The 10,816-nt window shown below is 40.9% G+C and overlaps 1 long non-coding RNA gene across 1 annotated transcript; it reads right to left on the bottom strand.

Annotated features, from left to right (window-relative positions):
- Nucleotides 1–930: 930 nt before the first annotated feature.
- Nucleotides 931–2,152, bottom strand: LOC143419188 (uncharacterized). Its single transcript, XR_013099163.1, has 3 exons — nt 2,118–2,152; nt 1,554–1,958; nt 931–1,068 (listed from the first exon to the last, which is right to left on the bottom strand). It is a non-coding gene; the product is annotated as an uncharacterized LOC143419188 (long non-coding RNA).
- Nucleotides 2,153–10,816: the final 8,664 nt, after the last annotated feature.

The raw sequence follows: 10,816 nt of genomic DNA, 5'->3' as shown, positions 1-10,816 counted from the left end.
AATCAATCATTTACTGTATCACCATTTAAAGTCATGCACATTTTTCTCTCACAATGCCACAAATACATTTTGCACTGTTCCTTTATTTAGGCTTAACACTCCTTCCTACATAAGTAATCTTCCTTCATAATACTACTTCATGGAGTTTTGAACCAAACCGTATTCTCTTTTTATGCCACTATAAATTCAACACAGTTTACTTCTGGAAATATCAGCGTCTATTGTGAGGAATCTATTAAGCAGTACAACAATGTCAAGTCATCAAAGGTCTTCATTTAGTATCAGCCAAAGAGACTGAAAACAAGATAGAATCAGGAGTTTGTGAACAGCATGTCAAAGTTGGTGTGAAAAGCTGATTAAACAAGAAGGGACAAATCTATCACCTGCTTTTCATCTTAAATGTGGTAGAAAACTGCTGTATTATCATTTTTGTTTTTAATGTGAATGTTCTTATATCTGGGAAGTATTGATGGAGGAATATGTGCTAAAATCTGAACTTTGAATTTTCTTCTTATTTGGTCTCTGTGATGCTTGACGAATTTCCAGGGCAGCATAACACACATCTTCATCCTGAGATTTCAAAATTGTTGTTAATATAGTATTAGAGTTTGTAAGTAAACAGCAAACCCAAAAAAACCCCCCCCCACCTCACTCTGTAACTTAAAATGAAAATTGTAACTGTAACACCAAGATAGTCTGTTAATTACTGCCGCTGGTGATTACCTGCTTTATGTGACTTTGGCTTTCAGTTGTCTTCATGTCATCTTGAGATGTATTATTTTCTACAGAAAACAGAGGAGAGGACAAATTTTACATCAAAGATGGAACATAACAAATACAATAATACAATAAATTGAGGATGGAAATTAAGTACAAAGTTGTTCAGCTGGAACAGATGGAAGTTACAAATACAGCAGGTACCTATTTTTTGGCGAAGCTGGTAAAACAGTACAGAGGATAAAAGAGAGAAGAGAGCGACAATAAAAGGACACAGAGTGAAAAGCAGCTTCCAGCACACGCTACAGTCCTCCTGAGGTTTGTGGATGTCATGACGAGTCACGGTGGAGGCTGTCTCAAACACAAATTGCAATAATTAGTTTGTATAATTTATTTGTATGCATTTTCATGGTTCATGTTTAAAAATACAGATTTTTCCCCATGTGTTAATTGCAATAATATTTTTTAAATATAGGTGGATACATAAATATAGATCTCAAATGACTAAAAAGAAAAAAAACAACAATTAAATGACCTATATAGTACATGACCACTGGCAATTACATTTAAAAAATAACGACAAATCAGCTCATTTTGTGGATAACTTTAGGCTCTTTTGTTTTAAGTGCCTTAACTTCTTTAATTAAATCATAAACTGAAATTGGTTATTTATCAGGAGCAATTTACAGTATGAATACTAGAGCTAGAATATTCTTTGAACACCCCAAGATGAAGTTATGGAGGCTGTTCTTATTCTGAGTATTCAGATTATATTCTTTGAATGAATTTCACTCAACTTAAGCTATTTCAAACAGAAATAAGATTCAAACACTTACTCAACAGAATCCTGGTTGTGATGTTGCCATATTTGTAAATATATTTCTGAGAAAATGTTGCGTCAATCTCCTTCTGTTCAGTTCCACAGTAGTAGAGACCCTCATCAGAATCAGTAGTGTTCATGATCAACAGGTCATAGGAGTCAGAAGACTGGTTTTCCACTAAATGCAAACGAGGGAATGGATTGAGAATGTCTACTTTGTCCTCAAGGTATGATGGATCATATTTGTAGTTTGTCCTCAGAATGAGTGAAGGCTGGTTCTCATGAGAACAGTTCCTGAACCAAACTATGAAATTGCGGCTTGATTTTCGGCAGTCGCAGTGAAGAGTGATGTTATCGGCGGGTCTGACTCTTAGCACTAACTCTGGTCCAGACAGCTTGCCATGACTACAGAAAACAACTCCTGAAAGACAAACACAAAATCAGATCAAAAACTAAACAATTTCATCAGAACTAACGTTACAATATTGTTCAAACACTCAGAAACTAAATATCGATTATTACACAAAAAGAAAAATATGAAGTGCAAATGCAATCTTTCAGATTTAACTAAATAATATACCTAAGAGAGCAGTGAGAAGAAAAAGCGTCCTGCCCATGTTTGTCGATGACCTGTAGATGTAAGAGAATCAAGTAAGGCTTACTGCCGGATGTTATGAAAGGAGGAGATTTTTCCATTAAAGGAAATGTAAGTTGTGACTGGTTAGTTGAGCGTAACATTCTTTTGTGGTCATGTGTCACTTTCTTTTTGTATTGATGTAAAGAAAAGATAAAGTTTCTTAAAACTACAGCTGACCAACATTTAAACCAGGACAGTTTAAATGTAAACAAGTCAAAATTGTCAGAAAATTTAATCTCACTTATTAACAATACTGATGCATCTGAAAATTTTCTACTTTAGTTGAAAAATCATGTGTTGTCAATCTATAATGTCAAACATCTCAAGGTAACATTGCTCTTAGTTTTTGGGGTGTCTTCTGTCACAATGGGTCATCAGTGTCTAATCACCAAATTGATTAATTTCTCTATCTAAAATCATGTTAAATTCTTACAGATGATCTCTCCTTATTGAAATGAACCTTATGCGTAAGTTCAATAATGAAGACGTGTAATCATTCATCTGACTGCATTCCTGGGTGTTCGGCTCCAAGTCTATTTCATCTCGACCACTTTCCCACGCTGTCAGTCTCAATACTGATATCATTACTCTAGTCCACCCACCTTCTTTGAGGCAGTCAGCCTCTACTCTGCATGGTTTAAATCTGTGCTCGCCATCATTCTCATTTTCAGACTCTCATTCATGTGACTGCGTCTATATCTTTCTTAATTTGCGTGCTAGCTGCCTTTTCAATCATTTTGATTTCAGGCGGTGTCATCCCAAGAATTCAACAATCTGCAAATAAAAATATGTTTAACTTGTTTCTTGCTGTCTTCCCTAGGACATGATTTGAGGGATGGGAAGTTAAAAATAAATAAATAAATAAATAAATAAATAAATAAATAAATAAATAAATAAATAAATAAATAAATCCTCATGCTCATAATTTTACCTGTCAACTGTGCACTGCTGCATCTGTTATCTCCATTAAGAATCAAGAGTTGAATTTTCTTTTGTTTTCCGTTTTCAGCTGTTTTCCGTTAGTCTCAGAGGCTCACCGTTGGTTAAATCTCTCCGGCTCTTCCCCTGTTGGCTGATTCTCTGGTTATTGATTCTTCACTAGTTAATCAGAATCAGAATTGTGTTTATTGGCCATGTATATGCGCAGACACATACAAGGAATCTGGTTCCGGTAGATGGTGACTCTCAAACACAGCAATGTAAATCACAACAATATGTAACAAAGATGACAGAAATTAAATGAGGTGAAATTAATACCACAGAATGTACATAAGGTGCAGTTGCAGTCTGGCAGTGGGAGCAGTGTGACAGGTCAGCTGTTTAGGAGGGAGATGGCAAAGGGAAAGAAACTGTTCCTATGTCGGGTGGTCCTGGTCTTCAGGCTTCTATACCGTCTGCCAGAGGGCAGCAGATCAAAAAGTCTGTGTCCAGGGTGTGAGGGGTCTGTGATGATTTTCCCTGCCCATTTCCTGGTTCTTGAAAGGTTCAGGTCCTGGATGAATGGCAGGGGGGCACCGATGATGCCCGTACAGTCTGCTGAAGTCTGCTCCTGTCCTGTTTAGTGGCTGCACCATACCAGACTGTGATGGAGGAGCACAGGACAGACTCAGTGACTGCGGCGTAGAACTGGATTAGCAGCTCCTGTGGAAGACTGTATATGATGTAGGCGACACACACGTCGTTTTTGCTCATGAAAACGTTTTATTTATAATAACAATGCGCCGTGACAACTCGTCCCGGTCCCGCTCGACTCTGCCGTCACTATATAGACACACAGAAGGAAAACACTCATGACACAATCGCCACCACCTGTGGCTCACCTGCCTCCCGGTACCACCCCCCTGAGCTCACCGCTCCACCCCTCCCCTGCAGCTATGCCAGGGAAGACACCTCCGCCACACTGTACTTGTATGCAGACTCATCACCATCCTGAATGAGGCCAATGACGGTGGTGTCTTCTGCAAACTTTAAGAGTTTAACAGCCAAGCTCTTGGAGGTGCAGTCATTAGTGTAGAGGGAGAACAATAGCGGTGAGAGGAACATCCTTGAGGGGCACCAATAGAGATTGAAAACGTGATGTAATTTCCAGGTTAAAACCACAAAGGATTGTAGGTGCAAGTGGTACTAGCCCACACGGGCTATTACAAGACAACAGTCACACAGAGATAAACAGAGACACAAAGAATGGCAAGAAGCAGTTGTATTATTAACTGCCATAATCTGTAGCATGACAGACACGGGAAACCGACGGGTAAAGACAACGATTTTTATTGGATTCCTTCGTGGAAGAAAAATTGTTCCAGTCATGTTTCCAAAGTCACGAAGAGGCGACAGATGGCCTAGATTGCAGCTATTCGAAGACCAAATATAACGTTCCAGAACACTCCAGCTCACGTTAGTCTGCTCCAAGCAATTCCACAAAGGTAAGTTTTTTGTTGTGTTTAACAAGTAATTTATCATAACATAATTGTTGATGCAGGTTACAAATAAGTCTATGCTGCGCTATGCTGCTTTGTTTACTGTGGCTTTGCGGGCTAATGTTTGTTGTGTTTTTTGGCAAACCAGCCTACAAAATGCTGGAATGCAATCCAGACTGGGCACCCTCTATCAACCTGGGTCATACCGAGTTGAAAGCTGCTATCACAGTGAGATTTGATTGGTTAAGAGGGACAGCGACATCAAAACAGCCACGAAAAGTCCCGCATTCCTCTTGGCCACAGACGGATAATATGGGCGAAATAGATGCAGGTAAAATTGTTATTTTATATTCTACTTTACGCACTGTGTTTACCTGTGTTTAGCTTAACTATTTTTCTCTTTGGCAACTATGTCACTTACTGTTTTTGATGTCTATGTTGTACTAAGATTTTTCATCACGGTCATTTGTTTTAAAATGATCCCTTAGGTACCCGTACGTGAAAAGGGAAAGACCATCTCTTAATCGAGGAGGGGGCCTAAGGGTACATCTTACGTCATCTTACAATGCTGTGATTGCGGCCATTGCCAAACTCTCTGTGAGTGGTACTCATGGCCATTGATCAGTGATTTTTGATCAATGGTCATAAGAATTTGCATAATTAAGATGAAGGATAAAGGAACTGACCTCCCAGCCCATTGTTCCTTCAGTGGGCAGGTTTCAGTCATTATGCAAATTTACTGTGTTAAAGTGAATTGTTAAATGTTGTCATTTTTATGCTTACCATCTCTACATTGTTTTAACTCTGTGATGAAAGGAATTCTTTGTCCCCCTCCCCAGATTCTCGAGGTTCTGGGTGGGGGGGCTGTAGTGTCTTATTGCAGATACATCCTATCTGGAAGATCTGTTTCTTGTGATGTTGCTTCCTGCTTTTATAACCCTTTTGGTCAGCAGGAGGACACACACACACACACACACACACACACACACACACACACACACACACACACACACACACACACACACACACACCAGATGATTTGCACCAGAGGTACACTTCAACTGTGAGAGACAGAATGTGGAAAAAAAATCCATGAATTCACATGGTAGGATTTGTAAAGAATTTATTCGTAAATTAGGGTGGAAAATAAGTATTTGGTCACCTCAAACAAGGAAAATCTCTGGCTCTCACAGACCTGTAACGTCTTCTGTAAGAAGCTTTTCTGTCCCCCACTCGTTACCTGTATGAATGGCACCTGTTTGAACTCATCATCTGTATAAAAGACACCTGTCCACAGCCTCAAACAGTCAGACTTCAAACTCTGCCATGGCCAAGACCAAAGAGCTTTCGAAGGACACCAGGAAAAGTATTGTAGACCTGCACCAGACTGGGAAGAGTGAATCTACAATAGGCAAGCAGCTTGGTGTGAAAAAAATCAACTGTGGGAGCAATCATCAGAAAATGGAAGACATACAAGACCACTGATAATCTCCCTCGATCTGGGGCTCCACGCAAGATCTCATCCCGTGGGGTCAAAATGATCATGAGAACGGTGAGCAAAGATCCCAGAACCACACGGGGGGACCTGGTGAATGACCTGCAGAGAGCTGGGACCAAAGTAACAAAGGTCACCATCAGTAACACACTACAACGGCAGGGAATCAAATCCCGCAGTGCCAGACGTGTTCCGCTGCTGAAGCCAGTGCATGTCCAGGCCCGTCTGAAGTTTGCCAGAGAGCACATGGATGATACAGCAGAGGATTGGGAGAATGTCATGTGGTCAGATGAAACCAAAGTAGAACTTTTTGGTATAAACTCAACTCGTCGTGTTTGGAGGAAGAAGAATACTGAGTTGCATCCCAAGCACACCATACCTACTGTGAAGCATGGGGGTGGAAACATCATGCTATGGGGCTGTTTTTCTGCCAAGGGGACAGGACGACTGATCCGTGTTAAGGACAGAATGAATGGGGCCATGTATCGTGAGATTTTGAGCCAAAACCTCCTTCCATCAGTGAGAACTTTGAAGATGAAACGAGGCTGGGTCTTCCAACATGACAATGATCCAAAACACACCGCCCGGGCAACAAAGGAGTGGCTCCGTAAGAAGCATTTGAAAGTCCTGGAGTGGCCTAGCCAGTCTCCAAACCTCAACCCCATAGAAAATCTGTGGCGGGAGTTGAAAGTCCGTGTTGCTCGGTGACAGCCCCAAAACATCACTGCTCTCGAGAAGATCTGCATGGAGGAATGGGCCAAAATACCAGCTACTGTGTGTGCAAACCTGGTAAAGACCTATAGTAAACGTTTGACCTCTGTTATTGCCAACAAAGGTTATGTTACAAAGTATTGAGTTGTATTTTTGTTATTGACCAAATACTTATTTTCCACCCTGATTCACGAATAAATTCTTTACAAATCCTACCATGTGGATTCATGGATTTTTTTTTTTTTTTTCACATTCTGTCTCTCACAGTTGAAGTGTACCTCTGGTGCAAATTACTGACCTCTGTCATCAAGGTTCAAGGTTCAAGGTTCAAGGTTCTTTATTTGTGACATAGGGGGGGGGGGGGGGGGTGTAGAGGAAGAACATTATATATATATATATATACATACATATAGTATATACACTGGGTGAATGTGCAGTAGTAGCAGCAAGCAGGTGAATTCTGTACATTAATATGAATAGACATCTGACTATTTTACAGGATAGACAATATAAACATATTTAAAATTAAAGGAATTGAAATGTACATTGTGCCTTGGTTTAGAGTGTCTGGAAGAGTCCTGTCTCAGTCAGTTATAGATGATGTGAGAGGGCGGGTGTGTGTGTTTAGGGCACGGATGGCTTGGGGATAGAAGCTCCTCTTGAGTCTCTCTGTCCTTGCCCGGAAGATGCGGAACCTTCTACCAGATTGCAGAAGTTGGAACAGTTTGTTGCCAGGATGGGACGGGTCCTTCAGTATCTGCGCTGCTCTAGTCCGGCATCTCCTGGTGTAGGTGTCCTGAAGCGGGGGGAGAGCAATCCTGCAGCAGCGTTCTGCTGTACGGATCACTCTCTGGAGAGCTTTTTGGTCCTTCACACAGCTGTTCCCAAACCACGATGTCATGTTCTGTGTGAGGATGCTCTCCACAGCGCCTGTATAGAAAATCCTGAGGATCTTTGGAGAGACCCTGAACTTCCTCAGTTGTCGTAGGTGATACAGGCTCTGCCTAGCCTTTTTGGCAGCGCCTGTCATCATTTTAGGTGGGGGAACTTGCACAATCGGTGGCTGACTAAATACTTGTTTGCCCCACTGTACATACAGTGCCTTGTCTTAGAACCATGTGGGTGTTGCTTTTGCTGTGATGTGTATTGTGTGAACTGTTTTCCCAATAAAAGGCAGCGAGAGGAGGCCGTCATTGGGGTCATTGTGCGGTAGACACCGACGAGGCCTCCCTTGCAAGTAAATCGATCGATCGCTGACTGTCTTGTTTTCTTCATGATGAATAAGTCTCTAAACCAGCGGGGCTTGTGGAAACACAGACCCAACATACTGTTTATAACGTTGGGGAAACCTGCAGTCAACTGAGACTGAAGAAGTCACTTGGATGAGTGACGAAACGTTTCTCCCACTGAAAACGTTACGTACAGATGAACAGAATCAACTTTTGGAAATTCAGATAAGACAGTTACTGATAGATGATGAGCAGGTAGACACAGAGTAGACGTTGAGTAATCCAGAGATTGTGCCAAAAATTAGGCCAGCTTACATGAGAAAGAGGAATCAAGGTTTTTCCTGATTACCACACTTAGGAGGTAGATTATCTGGCAGAGACTGGAAGGCGCAGCTGGTCCATTTGTACTGAGGATGATGTTGTACATGACAAACAGCTTGTCTGGCTGAAGAATGGAAAAAATCAGAACTCCGACCCAAAAGGGTGCTTTTAGAGTTTAACATTTTAGTTTTGTTTGATATTCTGTTCTTAACTTAGTCTTTTTTGGTTCTTCTGAGAGTTTCATATTCTTTTTTTCATTCATGTTTGAATTTCCATTCCTTTAATTTGAGCTTAGATTGCGGTTTCTTTCACATTTTGTAACTACTTTATGAATTGTCGTTAAGCCCCCCGAGTTTCAGTTTTCCCTACCCTGATATCCCCACTTTAGTTACTTCATGTTTTATTTTGTTAGTCTCATGTCTGGTGTGTGTTGCAGTTTTCCTTCCCCATCTGGTTTTCCCCCATTAGATTTAGACATGTTCCCTAGTGTTGTAAGGGATCACATGCGTATTTAATAGGGCTGGGTATTAATAATAATAATAATAATAATAATAGTGGTTTTTTTTGTTGTTTTTTTTTACTTGAGTGTGAACTTATACAAAAAGCAGCAAAATATTAAAAAAAAACATTTTATTGATTAAAAAACACTATAGCGGTTTCATATCGGTATCGACCGATATCCAAATTTATGATATCGGTATCGGACATAAAAAAAAAGTGGTATCGTGCCATCTCTAATTTATTTATTTAATTTTCGAGACCCTCAAATCGCTTTACAATTCCACTATTCATTCACTCTCACATTCACACACTGGTGGAGGCAAGCTACAGTTGTAGCCACAGCTGCCCTGGGGCAGACTGACAGAAGCGAAGCTGCCATATTGCGCCATCGGCCCCTCTGGTCAACACCAGTAGGTGGTAGGTGAAGTGTCTTGCCCAAGGACACAACGACCGAGACTGTCCGAGCTGGGGCTCAAACCGACAACCTTCTGATTACAGGACGAACTCCCAACTCTTGAGCCACGATCGTATTGTCACTGATTTCTGTAATTGATTTGATTCCAATTCACAAGGTTCTGATTCGATCCCGATTTGATTACATTTTGACTCAGACAGTCAGAAATATTATAATTCTGATCATTTATCAGTACTGACACTTCTGAGACTTTAGAGGTTTAAGCATCACAGCAGATGCCAATGTGTCAAAGTAACTGAGGATAAAACACAAAAAAAAACATGAAAGAGATTTTCCTGGCCTGGGTCTTTAGAAGATAACTTTAAAATATCCTGCAATAGTACAAAAACTGAAGAAAGCCTGATTCTGATGCGTCGTGTACACGCTTTGTGTTTGTGTGTTTTTGCGGAATCCCTGTACTTGCTCTCATTTGCTGTTTTTAGGTGTTTGGTGGCTGTTGAAAGAAAAAAAAAGATATCTATCCATCCATCCTAAATTTTAGGCCAACAGCACTTTGGCACATGCACTTTTTAGGCAACAATGCTATTTATGCCTTTTAAACTACTGTATCCTTTGCAATTTTTGTATGTTTAACAAAAGAAATGTGAACAAATAGGTGTTTTTGTCATGGTCCTGGGTCACTGACCCTGTGTTTTGTGGCTGTTTTATTTGTGTTTATTTGTTATTCTGGGTTGTCACTGTTAATATTTTGGTTTCTGTCCTAGTATTTGTATTTCTCAGGTGATATATAGATAGGTCTATCTTTTTTTTTTTTTGTGCCTGTCCTGTTTGGTTCTTTAGCCGTCAGAATTGTTGTCTGAAGGCCAACAAGTATATCCAATGGATTTACTTTACCAAGTGTTTACCAAGTGGATCATCATGGCTTTGCCGTATTGGTCCATTTGATCGACCTTTGTTGTTATTAGTTATTTTATTTTATTTTCAGTTGTTACAGATGGGACAGACATGGCTGGGAGATAGGAAAAGGAGAAAGAAAGACGAAGGAAAAGAAAAACAGAGGGGAAGAGCGACAGTGAGAAAGGTCTCCCAGATCACCTGTTGAGAGGAAAAAAGAGAGAGCAACATAATAAACACAACACCATTGCATTAATCTAGCTAAGTGTAAATAACAGTAAATATTGAATGTTGTTGTGCAGCACACAGGACTGACAGTGCACAATGTGCTTTGAGATCGCAGCCAAGAAATGTGTAGTTTGTGTTTATGAACAGTGAACACCAGCGTGCACACCTGTGTGGATGAGAGTGCTTGTATTCAAAAGGTTTCTCTATGTAACGGTCTGCTAGAGGGTGTAGGAGGCCATAGCCCTGTCCCCCAGGGCATGAAGCAGGCATGGAGGAGATCCAGGCCCTAGACATCCAGAGGTCCCAGAGTGTAAGAGCCCAAGGAGGTACACCGGAGGGGCATCAGTGCCACCCTCCTGGGAAGAGCTGAGGAGAGCCCCAGATGAGGGGTCACCCAGCAGCCACAGAGCAGAAGCCAGAGGGGGCTGCAG

Source organism: Maylandia zebra, linkage group LG6, assembly GCF_041146795.1.
Source record: "Maylandia zebra isolate NMK-2024a linkage group LG6, Mzebra_GT3a, whole genome shotgun sequence".
In the NCBI taxonomy this organism is placed as follows: Eukaryota; Metazoa; Chordata; class Actinopteri; order Cichliformes; family Cichlidae; genus Maylandia; species Maylandia zebra.
Note: the sequence above shows the minus strand (reverse complement) of the source record. Positions and strands in the feature narration are given on the sequence as shown.